The following is a 22,224-nucleotide window of genomic DNA, read 5'->3' on the forward strand; positions in this document are numbered from 1 at the left end:
GGCTGGAATTCAGGGATCACTGAATTCATGAGCCAGAAAAGTATACCCTCCTGTCTAAAGCATCTCCTCAAGCTTGGCTGCTCCTAGGGCTCCATTCTGCAGGGTCTCTCTGTCCCAAACCTATCTGAAGCAAGGATCACACCTTTTTTTGCTTCGAACTGACATGATCTTAGCTCATATGCTTTCCCTACATTGAAACGTAAGATAACTATTGAATATGTTTTGAGAGCTGAAAAGTGCAGCACATGAAGTCTTACACCTCTTAAACACTGGCTTAGTCAGCATCTCTATTCTAATCCAATATTTCTAGGGTTTTATGAGTAGGCTGGCATACAAGGTCTGGGTCCACAAAAAGAGAATTCTATTACAAATTTTGAAGGAAATAAAAGAGGAACCCACCTTCTTTGGCTGAATCATGGCCAGAGAGTAAATCAAAACCAGACCTGCTTCATGTACGCTCTGTTCTTGTACAATCAAATTCCATATTCTTCCTGAAAAGAACCCTTTCTTGTTAAAATTGTGTGAATGGTTTTATTTAGTCTTTGCTACAGTTGTCTCAGTGATACAAGAAAATACAAAAATTAAAAAAGACCAGACAAGACATTTTGTAAGTAAAATATCTTTCAGGTGAATTATAAGGCTATGTTGTGACCCGTCCGTGCCTAGCGTAGCCACCTGAAAATGCCAAGGTCAGGGCAGGATGTAAAAGGAGAGCAGATTCTCCCAGCACCAGTGGGTGACACTGAAGTCAGACTTCCCAACCAGCCACAAACAGTGCTTCTGATTCCCCACACTGATTATCAAGAAGCCAAAATAAAAATATACACAGCCCCCTTTACTGCATTTCAGTCTCTAACTCCCAATCAGCTACTAGGCCCAGTAAAGAGACCAGTTATTTAAACTCTATGCTTTTTACCAAAAAGGTTTCTCCTGACCTCAAATGGTCAGCCACAGCACCAGATCAATATAAGTTTGGCTCTTACCCAAAATACCATGCTGCCAGCCAATCCTTTAGTAACTAAAACTAAAGGTTTATTATAAAAAGAAAGAAACAAACTATAAGAGAAGTGTTAAAGGATTAAAGCGATCAGATACATACAAATAACTGGAAAGTCCATATATATCAGGTTTCTAGTAGAATTGTAGAGTTTGCAGGCCTGTATAGTCCCTCTGGTGTACATCCAGTACCTGGCTGGATCTCAGTCCTTTGTTTCACAGTTTCGGGTCAGTTGTAGAAGAATAGATCCAGAGGTAGGCAGAAGATTGAAGACAAAATGGATGTGGTGCAGCTGCCTTTTATGTCCTTTGGCCTTTGCCATGCTGCTTGTGGAAATTTACAGAAATAAGATGGAGTCCAGGGTTACATGAGTGACTGGTGACTCATCAGGTATATGCCTGGCTTCTCCCCCCGGCCCATTGTACCTGTGAGTTTCCTAAATGGGCCATTAAGCAGGCGCTTGTGCTGCAGCCATCCTGTCTGGGGTGTCGCCCAGACACACAGTACAAACTGAAATATAGATACAAACATATCCATCACTTCCATTACACATATAACACATGAACATAAACATTATCATCTTACTTAGCACACTACAGCCTTCTGATATAATAAATGCCCCCCCCCCATCTCCCCATCCAGCCAGTGTGACATATGTAATAGTGGTGGACTGTACATTTGATCAAGCTGCAGCACAGACATGGGATTTGGCTGTCTGTTGCATCATATGGAAAAAGGTTGATGCAAGTGCTATGCTGTAAAAAAGGCTGATCCACAGACCATAATTCTCTGGGCCTCCCGTGGAAATATTTCCAGGTGGTTGGAAGAGAATAAGAATGTGGCAGGTGTTTGTAAATGGAAAAATGAACTTGCTCTGTAGGAGGGGATAAATCCAATTCTTTTAGTGGTACCTAGTGCTGTTCCAACAACATTCATAGGGGGACAAGCCTGGATCCACAAGAGGACTTAGACACTGCAACACCTGGCTTTTAGGAGCCTAGAAAATGAACAATGGGGTTCACAAAGCCAAGGTAGACTCCGCATCCAATGAATGGGGAGAAACAGGCATCCTGACATGGGATCCACAAAAACCAGCATGCGAGGTGAGGAGCTGCCTAAGGTAGCCGATTGGAGAGACATATTAAACCCCGTCCCTCTCACAGAGTTGGACTCCCTAACTCTGCTTGTAATCCATGGCCTGGAATCCCTCTTCTGGCTTAGTTGCCTAACCTGTTTCGTGCGCCTGCCTAACTCCGTGCAAAATGGTGGTGGTGGGGGGGGGAACGGTTCCTGATGATAGTGGTGGGCTCTTAGAACCTTAGCCCAGGGGTAGGGCACTTTTCTGGCATGTGGGAGGGCACAATTCAATTCCCCCCACCAACTGATGAGGAGAAGGGATTGGAAAAGGAGTTCACCACCACACAGGTCTTTGCCCGAACATCCCCTCTTTCCCCAGCCATTTTGTGTGGAGTTAGTCGGCCTCTCAGCACACCTACTGGATTAGGCCCTACATGCAAATTAGGCGGAGGCACAACTGTCTTCCCCCCGGTTGTGGACTGCAGGCAGAAGACAGGAGTCTGTCTGCCTAGAGGGAGGCAGCCGGGCGCTTGCCCAGAGGCTGAGGCGTAGGGAACTTTTACAGTAAAAACTTAGGCACTAAGGTAGTTTGGGTGCCTGCAGGGTTAGGCAGCAGCCAAGTGGAGTTTTGTGGATTGCAGCAGCCTAAATGTGAGTGTGAGGTGCCTGGGTCTTTGCAGATCTGCCCTAGAGTTTTTACTTGTCTTATTTCCCCCCTTTTGCAATAGGGCGTCCTGCCCCTTTAAATGCCAGGAAGCCTGGGGCTAGTCAACCTTGCTCAAGTTAACCCCACCTGCTTCACCTGTGCAGGGTCTGGGGCTTAAAAGGAAGAAAGTGCAGCAGACTCATGTGCTGGCAGGAGAGGAGAGCCCAAGGCAGAGGGGCCTGTGGCAGACTCCAGGTAGGAAGACCTGGGAGTGGCTGCTCAGAAAGGTGCAGGGAGCTCACCTAAAGGAGCCCAGAAGGGGCTGAAGGGAAAGATGAAAAGAAGCCTGGTGGGTGGGGAGGAGAGAAACCCCTCGGAAAGGAGGGGCTCGGCCTAGCTGGACACTGGGCTAAAGCTTGGCTGGAAGTCCCGTCACATTCACGGCAGTAAGCCATCGAAGCAGCCTGGAAGGCATTGCCAGCTGGGTGGAGTCGTAGAAGACCAACAGGAACCTGAGGCAAAGCTGCTGTAATGCTGGGGACACTCCGGGTCAGTGAGCTTTGTAACACCCTTAATGGTTTTTTTGTAACTTCAATGTATATATTTAAAAAAAAAAAAAAAAATGATTACTGAACAATTCTGCAAAGGCCAGCCTTGGGATTCAAGCTCAGATTTTCAAATGAGTTAGGCTCCCAACTCCCATCTAAGTCCAACCTCTGAGTGCCCATGATTTTGTAGGCATAGGTTGGGCTTTGAAGATTGCTGATTTATATAGTACATGCCTATTTTACTGTTACTGTCTCCTCCCATCTCTGACCGTTCCTGCTCCCCCTACGTACTCGCATACCCACCTCTCTCTTCAGTCTGTGTTTCATTCATCTGTTAATCTCAACATCCCAGACTGGTAAACTTTCTGGTATAAGGATTCTTTTAGTTACTCATTTTGTACAGCACCTAGCACATCAGGGATTCTGTCTTTGATTGGGAATTCTGCTGCATTATAAATAATCATGTAAGTCAAGCTAACATAACATGGCTCATGGACCCCGTGTAGAGGCATATGAGTCTGCTATTGCCTTTGAACCGGTGTGCCTGGTTCTTTGCTTCAAGCAATAGGGACTCATGATTTGAGATCCAGAATTTATGGGTCAGTCCCCACAGATGAGCCAGGCCGGGGCCTTGTTACACTTGACCAGGAGAGATGGACAAAAATGCATGTTGTGTTAGCTTCAGTTAAAATAATAATACTTACTTACTTTGTGCGTTTGAAATATTCTTTATTATTTGTGTAGCACCTACAGTGAGTTACTTTACGGAGTGGTCAGGAGACCAGGTCCTAGCACTTATGGGTTTTATGCTCAAAAAAGGCAACAAACAAACAAGCCGTTGGGAATGGGATGTAACGAAATGCTGTGGGATTAAGTGAGGGAAATTTGGAAAATGTTTTCCCCTGTGATTTTTGTTGGGTTTAATTGGCCAACACTACCGTGCTAGAAGAATTTATTTTGGGAAGAAACTTGTTAGTTTTAAGGAAGACCTGGAAAGAGAAGAGGCTTGTGGCTAAAATGCTACCACTGTCTCATGCTCTTCACTCCGTGAGCTTAAAAGGACAAAGTAGCAGGTTTCCCCTCCAGCATGCCTGGAGCTAAGCTAACACTCCACCTAAAAGGTTTTTATAATGATACTTTGTACAAACATAGGAAATGGAGAGTTTTGAATAACGTTTGTTTGTCAAACGTTTTATTTTCACTTGGCGCATGCAAGCGCAATTAGCGTCCAAGTGATCCTAAGATGATACAAGCAGGAGGAAAACAAGCAAATGGAGAGAAGTGCTTTTAACTGCAGTGTTCTAAAGTGTAAATGCTAAATAATATATAGATTTGCATTACTTACTAGAGCCAACAGATGTGTCCACTGGGGACTTTCTTGCTGAGAAATCATTTTGTGCCTTCCGAAAGAGCTAGTGTAAAAGCTGTAAACTGAATGTGAAGCGTGCTGGTAATTCCAGCAGAACGAGAGTGCTCTGCTATTCTTTGTGCTGTAGCAAACCTGAGCAGGAAGCTGAGGAGTCTAGGGGAGCGATCTGATGACAATGGAGGTGACATGACAGCAGGTTTACCTAGGTTTGTTAATTCTTTGGAAGAGTCCGGCTGCAATAACCCACCTGTAAAATCAATTGAATGGGCACCTGCTGTGGAGATGTTGGTGGGCAAAGGGTTTCTTGTCGTTCTTGAACTTTGTGTTGAGGAAGCAAAAGATCCTGAGAATTGAAGGTCTGTGGTGTTCTGCCCTGAAGGGGCTCTCTAGAAATGACACCGTGGGATGCCTCGTGGCCTAGTGATCACAAGATTCCTTCTAGTGGCTGGGCGCAGCCTGGTACTTTCCCACAATGGAGGGAGTTGCCCTTTAGCTCATGAAGGAGAGGCCTGTCCCTTCCCCTGCGCCACCTGTCCATCCCCTTTCTCCCTCTTCCAACTTTGGCTGGGGGTCTCCAGTTATTCAAACAGGCGACAGGCTCTGTGGGAACTTGCCCGGTCTGGCGGAAGGAAGGAATGGATTCTGGGGTGGAGAAGGAGACAAGGGGGGACATCAGAGCTGTTCTCAGATGCATGTTCTCGGGTACCTGCAGGGCATGCCGGAGAAGATGGTATGGGGGAAAACAGCAATGGAGGACCTCAGAAGAGGGGACCAGGAAGGAAGAAAAGTGGTGTGACAGGAAAATGAGTCAGGGGGCCTTGGGGGATGAAAAGCAGGGACACTGCAAAAGTGGAACAGGAGAAGGAGGATTTGAGAGGCAAGGGAACTGGAACAATGCTGTAAGGGGGAGGGCAGATTGTGAGGGTTGGACAGAGTGGAGGGTGATTGAGGCTATGATATCTTTCATGGTGAATTTGAATCAATGTCACAGCAGAGGTGCGGGGAAAACAAGGATATGTCGCGGAGAGGAGCTAGGGGTCCCTTAGGGAGCAGAGCTGGATGGTGAGCTTACCCCACAGTGGCAGCTCCTGTCCCGCAGGGCTGGGCCTGACTGCCCACTCCAGGCCATGCAAAGAGTCCCACGTGAGTTCAGCGTCACTCGGATGGAGGGCCAGGGCGGTGCAGGGTCACATTGGACTGGTATTGCCAGCTGGCCCATCTAGTCACAATCGAACCTTGCACTCTGCCTTCATCTGTGGAGGGGCGGACAGACCAAACCTGAGCAGTGCTACCACAGCATGGGCCAGATCACAAAGCCTGGAGGGGAAAAGAGCCAGCGCTGTGGGGGGGTCACAGACTTTATTCAAATGCCCACTTCTGTGAAGACCATGACCTCCACGCCAAATGTGTAGCCTTGGATAATGGATGAAAGGGGAGGGGAAAAACGGGAAAGGAGAAGAGTCTGGAGTGATTTTTGGGGGAGGACGGACTAGGAGGGAGGAGAGAATAGATACTGAGTGAACAGAGGCTGGGGGGCGGGGGAGGATGGGAGTGAAGAGGCTTTGGGGAGGCTTCTTGAGGGTGTGATTAGTATCCAGCATAGAGCATTCAGGTGTGCTGCCTGCTAGCGTCTGGTGATGTGAGGGCAGGTCAAACTGGACTGGAAAATGCAGATATAATGTTGCTGTTCCAGTGTTGGCTACTCTCACAATTTGATCCTGAGTCTCACAATATTTGGTTTCTTTCTTAGAGCCCCAGCTCCTGAATTCATGTGCCGTTCAGCCTTCATTTAAAACCCCACAATTCTAGCCCTTATGCTTGTGGAGCAAACTGGGAAAATGTGACCCAAGTGTAAGCTACAGGCTCAGACACTGGAAAGCAAAGAAAAAGAACCCAAAATATTTTTTCTGTAGAATTTCATATTTTTTGGAGGCCCGACTTGTGATTTTCGAATGCCTGGGGTTGGCAGCACTGCTTTTAATGTTGCTTACTTTTATTTGTATAGGGATAACGTTTAAAATCCATACTCTATTTTCCCTTCCCCTTTAGGCTGTTGATCTTACTCTGCTGTTAAGTCCGTTTCTGCCCCTTGGTATATAATTTGAACTGACTTTGCACATCCCTGCAAGTTACGCTACTTTATCATTTATGTCACTGCTGAATTTAAGCCCATAACTCTGATGGGACTTGAATCTGCTCCCACCAGGCCTCAGTTTGGTCCATTCTCCCTGAAGAATGATAATCATCTATGCATTGTTCCCTTCTTACAGTATTGTTTTATTCATATTGATATTTGAAATTGCTGGTCAGGGAGCCAAATAACTTTGGCTGAGTCTTTCTATTCAACTTACCCAATCAACAGTTGACAGGTTTTTCAGAATCCCTCTGCCTGCAATCTCATCAATATTCATAAACGTGATAACTTCACACTTGCAAAAATGGAATTGACTTTTTTCCCCCCGGATCCTTTGATAGAGTATATGGCTCTGTTTGATTCTAACTAGACTGATAAGGCGCGTATTACATGCTGGGAGCAGTCTCTTATTGATTTTAAATAATTTTGGTCTGTCTTTTGACAAACTATCACTTTCTGTTGTGTTAATTAAAATATGGTTTCATATTATACAGCATAAATACTCAATTTGCTTAACATGACTGAGTTTCTGCAGCATACAGGCATAGAGAATCTATTGAGGAACCTGTATTTTGTCTTTCAAAGCCTTTAATCATTTCCACGGTGCCCTAGTGCAAATTACTTTCTCGGCCTTGATTCAATATTAATAATTTCAACAAGGATGAACAAATGTTTTGACATTCATTAGCTCTTTACCTGTAGTTTAGACCTAATTTTTAGCTTTGTAGAGTGCCCTCTACATTAATTATTAGTTATTTATTACTTCGGAGAGTTGATAGAATATATTAAAATTCTAACTGTTAGAGCTGGAGGAATAATGCAAAACCCACTTTCTGTCAATATTTGCTTGAATTTTTTAGTAGATTAGCTATGGCTGTACTAATCTCTGTTGACTTCAGTAGAATCTGGACCTTTTTGAACACTTCTACAGTTGAGTTTTACTGTCAGAAAGGTTTACAGAAAGCAAATATCAAGTTGTAGGTGGGTATGTCGACAGAAACCAAATGTGTTGGTTATACAAGTAAGTCTTCACACTGGATATGTTTGCACACTCCATCAGGAACTTGAAACGTACCTGACCAATCATAAGTAACCTACACAGTGACAATCGCAAATATTATATATTCACAAAACTGCTCCCAATAGATCCCGATTAAAAAAGGAGAAAAATCACCAAAGAAATTGTCAAATCATTTCAATTCACAAACAAATGTGAGGCGACTGAGATCTGCTTGCAATTGTTCCATGAGAAGAAAGAGGTGGCAGTCACTGAATCAATGTGGTGCGTTATTTGCTCAGCTCTTATGATGCCAAGTCCCAATAGTGGTTCTGTATGTAAAGGCCCTGTCCAGCAACCTTTACTCCTGCGACGTTAGTGAATTCCAAGTGAGCAAGGGAAGGAGGACTGAGGCTAATGACTATAAGACACTTTGCTTTACAGACTTGTTCTTGGTATCCTTACTTTCTCAATAGAACACTTCCATGTACAATTTCTCACATGAACTCTGCAGTAGCTGACTTTTTTTTGTATGCCTACCCAGACAGTATAAAGTTAGTCTGACAACTAATGTTGGAGTTTCACGATTTTGAATGTGGTATGTTTTTCTAACACTCATAAATCAGAAATGATTTAATGTAGACATTTATATTCTGTACTAATCCCTACCTGTTATTCCTACTAGAAATTTCGGGCAAATACTGATATTGACATTCGATTTGAGCTGATGGCATCGCACAGAACTTTGTTGTTTTATGTGATTATCCTCCAGGATTTTCTCTTTTATTTATCCTCTCCTTCCTCCTCTCCACAGCCCCAAGTGAGGGCAGCCAAAATCAGAGTATCCCTGGTAGCATAGCCAGCGGGAGGGACTAGCTGCCCTGATATGATCCCATCTGAGATGCTAGGCAGGTAGTAGTGTAGACATACCTAAGACAATGCCATGCCACCAGTGTATTGCGGGGGTTATTGGGTCAGTCCTGCCCGCCTTACTCTCATGGATAGCCTCACTGACTTTGATAACTCAGCGGGGTATTGGCTTCTGTAAGGGCCTGGCCCGAAGCCTGCTGTAGTGATTGAAGTGTTTCCATGGACTTGGATGGTCTTTGGATCCGGCCTCAAGTACGGTGAGTGGATCAGGTCCAGTGTTTGTAAAGTGCTTTGGGATCTTTCAGGCAGAGCAAGATCTTTTGCAGTGCAAAGTGTTCTAATGCCAGTCTTGGGCTGGCTAAAGGATGCTTCTGGAGAATTACATGAGAGATTTCTCTCCACACCCATAGGGTTCAGACCTCCCTTCTGCATAACCTCAGGCTTTAGCTGAGATGCCCCCAACCCCTTCAGACTACTTGGATGCTGAAAAAAAGTGCAGAGTGGCTGACTAATTTCTCTTGCCTCTCTCCTTAAATGAGCATAGATGCAAACCCAGCTCAGATTGCCCCCTTTCTGTCCTCCCTCCTGTCTGCCGACGATAACCACTTGCCCTGTCTTGCTGTTGATGCAATTTAGAATGACATGCAGCAGCAGCATGCAAGATTAATGAAACTGTTCTGTAGTTCCTTCAGTCTTTCTGTTGAGGTAATGTAATATAGATTGATTTGGACCAGTCGTTTAGCCTGTCCCCGTTTCCCAAGGGCATTGACAGATTTTTGTGAGACAGGGGAGGGAGAATATTAAACTGCCTGGTCACCAGCACCTTATTTGGAGCTCAGTCATATCACTTACCAAGCAAAAGGCCCCTTTCAAATACTCTAGTCCTTTCCTATCTCGGGAGTGTGTATGTTTGTGTGTGATGCTGCTGACCACTTAAAACCACACAATTACCTTGCCCTGGTATTAGTTACGGAGTGAAATGCTTTGTTTCCTATGCCTGGGATAAAAAATACCCCAGTAAGGTAACATGATTTCCCTCCTGCTCCCTTTGGTAGTAGCAGCCACTTTGTGGACCTGATTCCAATGCTCATGCAAAGTCTCAACGACCTTTGGCTCAGACACTATGTTTGAATTTACCCAGCAATTCAGATTTTTGGATGATAGGAATTTTTTTTTTTCAGTTGCACAAATGATTATGTGGAGCAGCTGTCTGCATTTTTATCTCACTCCTGCTCTATTATTTCTAACGTCCTTGAAGATTTCCTCTTTCACAAACCCTTTATCATCTGCAATCTTGATAATGCTGTCATTGGTAGTGAATATCTTTTTTAATTTCTCTGCCGTGTGCTGCTGCTGCTAGAGTCGCCAACAGCTGCTTTTCTTGATGACCTGTTTTGTACTGAATTCAAGCAGCCTTATTTTCTGTCTTCATTGCAATGTGCCCCCCATTTCTTGTTTCATTGGGTTCGATCACCACTTTTTGTCACCTTCAATACTCTTATTTATTCTTGATGCTTGCACCAAAAAAATGTACAAATTGGCATAGGCCAGGAAAGCAAGATATGCATGCAGATCTGAACTTACCCTAACCAATAGCAGTATTAACTTTAACAATAGAGTAGCATTTATGGGATTGGGGCCCCATTGTGCTAGGCACTGTACATGCTGAGAGTAAAGGACAGTCTGTGCATCTTGTCTATTGGAAGCTCTTTGGGGCAGAAAGTGTCAGAGAAGGGAAATATGACCACCTCTATTTTACAGGTCAGGCACTGAAGCTCCACTTAGAGCAGATGTTTTCAATGAGCTATCCACAATGACTCCAAGATCTTTCTTGAGTGGTAACAGCTAATTTAGTCCCCATCATTTTGTGTGTATAGTTAGGATTGTTTTCTAATGCACATTATTTTGCATTTATCAACATTGAATTTCATCTGCCCTTTCGTTGCCCAGTCATCCAGTTTTGTGAGATCTCTTTGCAGCCAGCTTGGATTTAACTATCTTGAGTGATTTTTGTATCATCTGCAAATTTTGCCTCCTCACTGTTCATCCCCTTTTCCGAATTCTTTAAGAATATGTTGAACACCACAGGTGTAAGCACAGATCCTTGGGGGACCCCACTATTTCCCTCTCTGCCCTGTGAAAACTGACCATTTATTCCTACCTTTTATTTCATAGCTTTTAACCAGTTACTGATCCATGAAAGGACCTTCCCTCTTATCCCATGAATCCTTACTTTGTTTAAGAGCCTTTGATGTGGGATCTTGTCAAAGGTTTCTAAGGCATGAGCTGTGTTAGCTCTTCCCCAACAGGTCATGTTCATCTATTTCATTTATGTGTCTGATAATTCAGTTCTTTACTATCGTTTCAATTACTTTCCCTGGGGCTGAAGTTAGTCTTATCAGCCTGTGATGGCCAGGATTGCCTGTGGAGCCTTTTAAAAAAAAATGGACATTACATTAGTTATCCCCCAGTCATCTGATTCAGAGGCTGATTTAAGGGATAGGTTACATACCACAGGTAAGGCACATGACTAATATCTATGACGTGTGGTTCTTTCTGTCAATGTTAGCTACATATCCATGACTTTTCCTTCCCAAACATTTTTGACCCTTTTTTCTGTAGTGGACCTCCCCATCAGTTTTTTAGAATTAATTTCCAGTTGCTAAGATGGCACATTATAGTTGCTCTGGTTTGATGGGAGTCTTGGGGAAGTACTCTCAATATTAAAATCAGAGTGGCTTAAAATACGACAATCCAGGAGTCATACACTGAGAATAGCCCACTGTGAAACTCAGTTTCACCACAGTTGTAGCAATTTGATCTGTAGTGCATGAATACCATGTGCTTTACTGTAGAGGATAGCATTTAAAAATTGCATTGCGTCCTGGGAAACTTCAAAAAACCAGTCTAATTACTTATATTTCTGTATATTTATCATTTTTTATTTATTTATTAAGAAATTTATTGTTAAGGCAGCTTGCATGAAACCAATTCTTTATTATTTTGGGGAAAGGATCTGCACCCTGCCACTGGTTTTTCTTTCGAAGTCATTATCCCGTGTTTGTGACCTCACGATGAATTGCGGTGCTTGTGATCAGCTACCCCAGTGCTCACACTTCACAACGTCTTTTCATACTAGCTTCACCCCAGCTGGGCACATGTCCACTCTACCGCTGTCTTTGCAGGCACCTCCTACTCAGCCTTTCCACCGGTCTTTTATACCATCCCTGTGCACGTCATCTTACTCCTGCTTCTTCTGACTTGCACACTTCCCCAGATGCTTATGTACCGTATGCACTGCCAGGTCTTGTGGAATGGACCAAATCCCATTTTAAATTAAGGCCTGGGGCAGTGGCTATGAATTTAGCACTGTATACTCCCCTCTGTTGCTAACAGAAATGTCCACGGATGGCCATGGGAGTCTTACACAAAGGCTGAGCTTGAAGTGTGTGTGTGTGTGTGTGTGTGTGTGTGTGTGTGTGAGATATTATTTATATATGGGTCACATTTGCTCTCATGCTCCTTCCCCAACCTTCCCTTTACATTTTTTTTTCCCCTAAGCTTTAAGGTCAAAATACTGTCAATAACCTTTGTTTCTATTTTGAGAGTGTATTTAAGATAATTGTTGAGTTCTTCCAGAACATTGTGTTCCAGTAGCTTGCTACAGCATGAAAGAACTTTCCAAGGGATGGATGGTTGTGTGTGGGCACGCGTGTGTGCACCGGAGCTGCCCACGGGAAAAAATTGCACCCTGTTTTCCGCTAACAAATGAGGTAAACCAGGCAAAGAAGATACCAGCTAGGAGAACAATTAAATGACAAGCAAGAACAGGGAAGGCATTTCAATCTCCATGTAAACATGTGACATTGCAGTGTTTAGTCAGAATCCTCACTTTGCTTCAGTTCCTAAGCAGCATGAATTACAGAAGGAATGAAGTGAGTGTATGATTGATAGACTAGCATTGCATCATGTATCTTTCAGCTGGAGATGGAATATAGGAGGCCTTTAATAGGCCTATGTGAAATCACCAGGTCGAGATTGCCCCTTCATCCCTGGTGGAGGCATCTGATGCTTGCTTGTGAATAAGGACTTCAGAATTTGGCCTACTAATGTGAAAAATAAATAAATAGATTCTCTTCCCTAGAATATGAACAAAATAATCCTCAAAGAACCAACCTCCTAGCGTTTCTTTGCATCTCCAATGTATATACATTCTCCTCCTGATGAAGGGCAAAACTCTGCTTTCTGTTATATCAAGGTAAATCCAGAGCTTTCTTTTCTCAATAGTAACTTTTAAAAAGGTAGCCAGCAAAGTCCATGCTGTGGAAACTTTTTTCTCCTTGTTAAGTTCTATGGCAGGACATTTCTCTTCAGAGCAAAAAGTGTTTTGCTTTTCTTAAGGGTGGCCTAGATATGCCTTTGTGACATCCTTCTGCCTCTTTCATGTCCTCTCTTTCATCAGGCAGCACTTTTAAAGCTGGTCTAACCTCTGCAGATGTTTTCTACAAGCACAGATTAGAATTTGTTTCAGCCACACCCACACCATTATCGGCTTTTTCAGAGAAAGTGACTGAATTGAGTCACTTGCTTGTAGAAAACAAATTCTGAGCTTGCACATGAAAAGTGTTCCCCCCCAGAGGTGGGTTATTTTACATGTGATGGGTTGCTACTTCACACAACATGGGGGAGAGGTTTCCAAAAATCCCTTCCCAGAGCCCTGGCACCGAGCTCAAGATCAAGCTAGACAGAGATCTGGGCACATCCTTCATAGCTAGGACCAGACATGCACATGCAATCACATGGTGTGACTTTTGAAAATAGAACACTAAGGCCTTGTCTACACTAGAAAAATAAGTCAACCTATGTTATGTCCACATTGCTCTCCTTGGTTTGGTGGAGTGCGTCCTCACCAGGAGCAGACCTATCTCTGCTCCCGAGCTCACAGTGGGTTGTCCCCTCCCCCATTCCTGGTTCCAGCCGGGAGTCGGGGCAACCACGCAGGGATTTCTCCCCCAAATCACAGCCGGTAGTCAACTGCAGTCACCTGCATCCCATCTTGCTCCAGCTGCCCGTGTCCTGCCTGGTCCCGGCTTGCAGCTGGGAGTGGACTTGCAACAGCTCACAGCTATCGCCCAGCTGCGAGCTGGTGCTGTGCGGGACGCAGGTGACTGGAGCCTGGATCCCAGCTCAGGGCTGTGTCCGGGCAGGACATGGGGGGACTGCAGCTGGCTACCAGCTGTGACCGGGGAGGGGAGAAGTCCCTATACTGGTCTGGCTCCCTTGCAGGTCTTCTCGCTCCGCTTTCTTGTCATTTCACTGCTCTAGCCGGGGAATTGACATGTATGACAGCCCCTCCACTGTTCTAAGGAGACACAATGTCTACACTGACACTGCCTCGCCCTAGCTCTGCCAACAAAAGCCCTACACCTCTCGTTGAGGTGGTTTTATTTTGTCGATTAAACGGCAGGTTTTGTCGGCGGGGAGGGGAGTGTGTACACCAGCACTGTTTTGTCAACAAAACTCTCCAGTGTAGACCAGGCCTAAATAAAACACAGTCAGTAAATCTTACAGGAGCCTAAATTTTTTTGTGAGAGATGCCTCTAGCTCAGAATGGAAAAGGTTCTGAAATTCTTCAGGAAGGATCATTTTTAAAAGATGAATCTTGCACCTCTTCTTAAACCATTTCCTCTCCTTGAGAGAGCCAAATTTTCAGGGTCTTCATAAAACCTGCCACCTAGTGATGAATTATGCTTCCCCCAGCAGGGAACAGAAATGTGACTTGCTGATCAGTCACCCCTAACCACCAATACAGCTTGGATTTTGAATACTGAGTATCAAATGCTATTCATGGCTGATCTATAGAATTAAAAAAAAAAAAAAAATAGAACAAATGCAAGTGAATTGCTGTCAGCTCCTGGACGTTTCACATGGCCAAAGAGGCTTAATTCATCTATAGGAGTAAATTATTTGCTCAGCTCTTTCCATCTCTCTTGCTTATTATCTCTTCTTCCAAAGATCTAAAGCGCATTCTGCCGATGACGCCTCTGTAGCACTTTTAGACCGACAAGTCTCTGAACTGCTGCTCATCTCGAAGTGACAGCTCAAACCCTTATCAGTCTTAAGCTGCTTTAGACAGATATTTGGCTTCTGTCTCAGTTGGGAAAATTAGGGTTGGCTGACACGAAGCATCACTGTGCATTTAGGCCTAGCCCCTTGAAACCCAGATCCTAGGGTGCCAAAATATTGAGTGCTCTTTCGGGGAGCCAGGCAGATTGCTGGGTGGTGGGGCGCCAGAGCCAGGATGGAAAGAGAGCAGGTAGAAGGACCCTGATGACGGACTGGCATTTAGAAGCTGCAGCTGTGCCGATTGCCAAGTCAGCCCACAGATGGAGCTGGAGTTATGAGTTGGCTTCTCCCTGGGGAGGGGAGAGAAGAGGAAGGCTGGTGATGGTTTGTGTGGGAATGAAAGACCAGTGGAGAGACTCTGGATCTGTGGAAAGAGAAGTTTTCAGCGGTACACGCTTCTGATCAGAGCTGTTGCCAACATGCCACTAAGTGACAGCTCAGATCTAACATACTGAGACTACAGGGAAACTGGGGCTGTAGGGATGTATGTCCTTGTTCCTGGCCTAGCCACCCCTTTGTCAGTATGGCAGCGTTACAGGCAGCACGGCTGTGCTACTACCTACTCTGGCTAAACCCCAGTTTGCTGGACTGGACAGGAAACTAAATGCAAGAGCAGGCCAAGGTTCAGTCAGATCAGCAGCCATATAAGGGGTGCAGGGAGCAGCCTGACTTTCTCTAAATGTCCTTTTCATTTGCTGGTGCTGGGGGGTGCTGTTGAACTGAAAGCTACAGCCAGGCTTTGCAGACATACACAGAAAGGGCTGGGATTCCAAAGAAGTGGTAGCTATGGCAGTGTGCCAAGCATAGAAAGCAGGTTCCCTAACACCCCACAGTGACATTTCCCATTCAATTACAGCTGCCGGAGCGGTTGCCATGACAGCATAACTGCGACGGCATTCCTAGGTTCCCCCCACCCCACCGTGCACTCACACGAACGTGAGGATGGCTCTGGAACGCAAAGGGAGGAGCTGGGCACGAGTCGCCGGCAAAGAATAAATAAAGCAAGGCAAATCCAATCAAAAAGGGAGGCAGCAGCTGACCATCACCAGGTGCTGTACCCTGTTGAATCCACAGATCCTTCACGATCAGCTGCCATTTGTTCCTTGGGCAAATCGAGCCCTGGCTATCATTCAGCTCTGTGTTTTTAATTAACCGCAGCTCAGCATGTCGCTGGCAGATGCAGCTCAGCAGAGCAGCAACGTTTTTCATGCAGCTTCATCTTCCCCCTGTGCAATCTCCGTTTGTGAATCACGGCTGGTGCCTCTCTGTGAAATGGCCGAGGCTGACAGCCTGTGGTACCGTCTCAGCATCCCTTCTTTCCTCACTTCACAGAGGCCGTGTTTTCAGCCGTAATCACAAATTTATTAAAGTCATCGTTTAAAAATGTGTTCCTCCGGACATGCAGGGCCACATCCTCGGGCCCTTTGCACTGCCCCGGTGGCATACAGGGGCTGTAAAGCCTGCTTAGGTAGCTGGCTACCGGGAGAACTGCTGGAGCCATGGACCACTGAGCGTCATTTTGAGCTGCCCTGTGGAGGCTCTGCCTTACGATAGAGATCACAGCTCCTGGCCAGTCCCAGGATCAAGAGGCATAAAAGTGAGGGGAAAAGTCACTTTTGCTTTCCCTGTCAAGGCCCAGTGTTAAGCACAGCTCAGCCAGAAGGATCCTGCTGACTGAATTTACCAGAGCAGCCACTTTCTTAACACATACTTTCTCTCCCTGCGGAACAAGACCTGAGTAAAATCAAAAGACATTTATAATCATCAGCATCGCAACCTTCAAAGTGATGCTCCGTGCACAAGACGTACTGTGCTCTCCTCTCTAACCTGTTCAGTGCTGTTCCCATGTTTAATGATCTTGCCGTCTCTAATGTGAGCCGGATTTTCAACCTTGGGAATGTACTGTACAGCAAGTTCCCGAAATCCTCATTGCCCAGCAGGAGTCACGGGGCCGGGTAGGTGAGGAGCGGGGGACAGCATCCTCAACCAGCCTCTGTGCTGCAGAGATGCTCTGGGTAATGTAGTGGTCTCCACAATGGCTGAACTACTCCTCCAGGCCCCGACGGCAGACCCCAATGCAGGTTGGGGGAATACAAGGCATGCATTATAGTGGCTCTTTCAGTCCTGTCTCTGTGCTCCTGCCTCACACCCAGCTGCCTCTGTGAACAGCTGTGCAGGGAGACCTTTGGAAAGGAACCATGTGCTGCTCATTCCCTTAAGGCAAACCTATAGCTTCTTGTAATTGAGGTGCGGTGAGTGGGAGGAGTGTGGAGCTGGGGCAGCTGAGCAGAGGGGTCTTCAAGCATTGTATCTGAGCAGGGCAATACAGCCATGGTGCAGGGGGAGCTTGCTCAGTAGCTGCCTTTATTCTGCCCTAAAATGGTGCAATGAGCTTTTCCTCCAGCTGACGCGTTCCTACTGCCAGTTGGTGGCCAGACTAACAAAGTAAACCAGGGACAGAAAGGTGATTGCCCCAGATGACCTTACCTGAACGTCTGTCTGTCTATCTGTGCACTTATACAGCCCCATCATAGCATCTGCGTTTGCGTGCTCTGCTGGAGAAAAGTGAGCCTATGCGTTATCGTCTAAGAGCCTGACTCTAAGAGATCAACAGAGCAGTCACTGGAAGTTGAGGGCATGCAGCCCTTACATCCTTAACCATAGATCAAAATATAAGTGAGGACTGACTCTTTCAATAATGAAACCTACCTCTGGGGGCAACGTTTCCTGTAGATGCCGACGTGTTTTCTCAATTAATAGTTTATTCCAGGCAAAATACATGGAATGGAATATGGGACATCAAGGTTGAGAAATCAAGCAGTCAGAAGTCTGGAGGTACAATGTTGACTGGTCAGATATCCGTTCCCTGTCTGGGAGCCCGATCCAAAGCCTATTTCATTCAATGGGTGTTTTTCCTTGTAATTATTGGTGTAGGCCATAAAATTTACTGTCTGTACACATTCGTGCCAGTCAAACTCAATGCCACTAATATTTCTGGAAGTGAACACAAAAAAGATTAATCAAATTCATTTCAAAATTCAGGTGACCTTCAAGGATTTCCCCTCCCCTCCACCCCTGGAAATGTGGGAGGAGTATTTGCCCTACTCTAGCTAAAAGCTCAGTCATAACTTTGTCATTTGTGCGTATGCCTTAAAATACATTTCTAGTAGTGGTATTCGCTATTATCTGACAAACAGTACATTGAATTGATGTACCCCCTGGAAGACCTCTGTGAACCCCCTGGGGGTATGTGTACACCTGGTTGAGAACCATTGGTTTAGATGACTAAAATATTTTTATACTGGAACTGCTGACAAAAGTTCCAGTTTTCATCAAACTGCCTTTTTTGCGTGCTATAATCCATCCACAGCAATTCAACTGTGTCCTTTAGACTGTATGCTCTCCAGGGCCGGGACAGCCTCTTTTACTGACTTAGTATGAAAATTGTTTTAGAGGTGATACTGCCCCTCCAGTGGGGCCTTTGGAGGTTGCCATAATGTAAATGTTTTTTTATTATTATTATTCTTATTTAATTAGGGCCAACTCCTACCAGCCTTGTGGAGTCAAAACCCCCATTGATTTCCGAGAATTAGAAAAACAAACAGCTCTGCAAACCTCAACCTGGGCCTGAAGGGACCATGCAAGAGACCAGGAAAAACTGGTCACTTAAACAGAGTGGGATCCACAATTCTGCCCTGTTGAAGTCAGTGGAGTTATTCCACACTTAAACAGATCTAAGTCAGAGCAGAATTTGGCCCAAACTCTTTAAAAGTAAAACAAAACTTTAGTGAAAACTTGGGAGAGAAATCCAGGTCTGAGATTTGACTAAGGATTGGAGGATTTGGCCTTGAGAGAGAGAGGGTTTTACTATTCTTAATGTTCTTGATGAACAAAGTTGATCAGGCAATAGGCACACACGCAACTATATAGTTATATTCAATTTCTTCACAGACATGGTGAAAGGATAATCAGAAAAGATGATCCTGGCGTCATACATGTTTTGGGAAGAAACAAAAACCAAGGTAAAGTAACATTATGTGGCTTCTAATATTGTGGAATAAATAGATGGACCATTTTGTCTGTGAAAAAATTTGTATCGGTTTTTTTACTAGCATTTTTACTAAGTTCAAAAAAGCTTAAATCAACGACCCTCCGGATAACACGACTAACCCCCTGTCCCGCTTTTCGTTTCTTTTTTTTTTCTTTTTCTTTTTGTTTTTCAGGAAAAAGTTGGAAACTGTGACTCTTTCTTTGCTATTGTAACTCCATCTGAAATCTATGGAATTACTTTAGCGGACAATTTGAGCCTGCACATCTGCTAGACCCAGACAGGCTCCTCAGCTTCTCATTCCTTGGGGAAAGAAATAATTCAAGCATATACACTAAGAGAACGAGCTTTAACAGCCATTGGCTGGGTCAGGGGGCGCAATAGCTGTGGTGACCAACATATGAATGTAAAAATACTCAGTCCACCCCGGGTAGCTGATAACGTGCAGGACTTTGTAGAAAATATCACTTCTGAAGCATAGTGCTTCCAGTGGGAATATCTCAGTAGCTAATAACCTGCATTGGAGGCATAGTTTGACTTCTATATCTGGGAGGGGGAGGGAGGACAGTTCCAGTCAGGCCCATGGGGTTGCGCACAGAGGGGGCAAATTTTGCACCTGCCCGAGGCTTGCACTTTGGGAGTTATGGCGATGTTAGTGCGGAACATGCGGCCTTTTAGAGAAAAGGGGCCCAACGCTGACCTTGGATAGGCACCACACCCACCGATGTCAGTGTCTGTCTTCCTTCAGCGTTGAAGAGAGTCATGTGCCCGTACCCTGTGGGCCGACATCTCGCCTCCTTCCTCATGATGGATAGCATCTTTCTCCGCCAGGAGTCCCATTTACGTCACTGGGATTATTTATGGAGCCAGGCACTATTCAGCATGAGGAAGGGCATCACAGTCTTGGCCCTAGCTTAATAAACAGTACTGGCAAGTAACAAGTTGCAAAGCAAGTGTAATGGGTGCTTACATGGCTGGATCCCTGATCCCCTCTAGTGGCTGGATCTGATTTGTGTTAGCTGCAGCATTTGAGGTAACAGACCACACCCGCTATTTTAGCTCCAGTAGTAGAAATGTGCATACTTTTAGATCCAGAGGTCCTGTGTTTGATACCTTCTGGCATCAATGGGGTGCAAGTTATATATGAACTAATCTCAAAAGTAGCCACAATGAGGTTAAGTGCATTAAAAGCAAAGTGAAAGACAGGTTGATTAATGCCATTCTACTATTCTCTTGTAGCTGGCATTGTACGTGAACAGGTAGGGAAGCTGTGGGGTTAATATTAGGAGCTCCCCTTGCTATTAGTAGGCAATCAAGGAAAAATAAAAGAACAAGTGTGATCAATAAGAATCATTTCTCCATGTGACAAAGTCAAAAAAATCAGTCAAATAAATTTTGAAATAACGAGCTCATCAAAGATGGAACCATTCATATTTGCATATATCTTTGTAGCATGGAGAACATGTACAATAAGCCCCTGAGCAATCATCACAGCTCATATTTTCTTACTAGGATTGATGTAAATCTAGAAATAATGTACAACTTATGAACAAATCTGGTAGATAAACAGAGGGAAGCAAAAATCGGTAAAGCTTCATTTTTCTGACTTGTACAAATTATAGAACTTCATTATATACAGGATAATGTAATCTTTTTAAAATATGAAAATACCATTTATCTAAGGTTTAATGGATGGACAACATGAATGGTTGTGTAGGTTTCTATTTAAAAAAGATCAAGAGGGCACAATAATATTTGAAAAGGGATTTGCTTTGATTTCTACCAGTAAATAAATCCATTTCACACAGAAGAAGAGTGATTTTTGTTTGAGAAAGTTTCCAATGTGTAGTTTAGTTTATTGCTATTTATGTAGCTAAATGTATAGCACCAAGCACACGGAATTCTGCCTGCTGTGCAGTAAAGCTAAAATTGTACCCTTCCTTGGCATCTGCCCACGTGAGAGTACGGCTGGCAGTATGTAAAGTGAATTACTGTATTCAGCTGGAGCTTTGAAATATCCCTAGTTTTTTGGCGTTATCATGCCGTTATCCCAAACTAGAAAAATATTTTTTTCCAATGATTCATTAGCAATGCAGAAAATGTTCACATCTTGCTTTCTGTGACAGCTTAACAACGGCACTAGCCTTTCTACCTCCTGCCCCAGTGTACCGAAGCCAATTTAAAAATCATTCAGCAAATGCAAAGATCATTCTCAGATGATAACAAAGGCAATAAAAGAAGCAGTACTCTTATCTCCAGTTGCCCAGGAAAGGAAAGGAAATGTAATATTTTAACCCAAGCGCAGAGTTGCAAACTTATAAACAAAAATCAGTAAAGGATTTCATTTCATTACCAGCTTTGATCTGGCCCCAAGATCGCTATATTTTTATTTACTCTTAACACTGACTGGATTGCTTTCATTTTACAAACTAGGACAAGGAAGGAAGGTTAGTGTAGTATATTTCCTTAAATGGGATTTATTTTTGCCTTCATCTGAATGGGCAGCAGCGTGAAACACGATAACATTTTTCAAAGAAACATTTTTGAAAACCCTCTTCAAATGAGAGAGAAATGGGATTTATTATAATTTGAGGCAAAACATTTGTTTGACTAGAGAAGAAGCGTAACAGGAAACAGACAGGGCCGAACCAGCGCTTCTATAGTAAGGTAGAACCTCAGAGTTATGAACCCCAGCATTACGAACTGAGCAGTCAACCACCTGCCTCATTTGGAACCAGAAGTACACAATCAGGCAATCTCAGAGAGAGAGAGAAAAATAAAAAGCAAATACAGTACAGTCCTGTGTTAAATGCAAACTACTAAAATAATAAAGGGAAAGCAGCATTTTTCTTCTGCATAGTAGTGTTTCAAAGCTGTATTAAGTTAATGTGCAGTTGTAAACTTTTGAAAGAATAACCAGAATATTTCAGAGTTATGAGCAACCTTCATTCCCGAGGTGTTTGTAACTCTGCGGTTCTACTGTACTTTTTGGCAGTGCAAGTGTGGCAGAACCTAGCCATGGAAGAAGATTCCCAGGAGATGGAGGTCAAAGCAGATGGTCTAATCATTTTAGTAGCTGTCACATGTCTTCTCAGCCCAATTTCCCCCTCACACATAACTTCAGGTGCAAATGTGAACATTAATTCTAAGGGCCATTTTTGGCTGTCACTTCTTGCCAAGAATGCAGCAGGCGCACAGGGTCCCGGAGGCACAGCAAAGGGCAAGCAGAGTCACAGGTGGCTTCATTATGTGTCCATAGTCCTCATTGTGCTCGGTGCTGTACGAACAGAGCAAAAAGATGTCCTCTGCCCTACAGACTTTGCAATCTAAATCCAAGGCACGGGGGCATAGCTGAACTGATTTTTTGGCAAAGCCTGTGGCTGACACGGGTGGGCGTAAGTTTGACCAGCTG

The 22,224-nt window shown here is 44.4% G+C and overlaps 1 long non-coding RNA gene across 2 annotated transcripts; it reads left to right on the forward strand.

The window, feature by feature from the left end:
- Positions 1-2,865: 2,865 nt before the first annotated feature.
- On the forward strand, positions 2,866-21,919 carry LOC137153885 (uncharacterized). Of its 2 annotated transcripts, none has more exons than XR_010919920.1 (3): positions 2,866-3,269; positions 18,716-18,786; positions 21,808-21,919. It is a non-coding gene; the product is annotated as an uncharacterized lncRNA (long non-coding RNA). The 2 variants fall into 2 exon arrangements; XR_010919919.1 differs by lacking the exon at positions 21,808-21,919 and adding an exon at positions 18,988-20,853.
- Positions 21,920-22,224: the final 305 nt, after the last annotated feature.

The sequence above is a fragment of the Emydura macquarii genome, unplaced genomic scaffold, assembly GCF_026122565.2.
Source record: "Emydura macquarii macquarii isolate MOO-44397 ecotype Brisbane River unplaced genomic scaffold, CSIRO-AGI_Emac_v2 contig_1253, whole genome shotgun sequence".
Taxonomy (NCBI): Eukaryota; Metazoa; Chordata; order Testudines; family Chelidae; genus Emydura; species Emydura macquarii.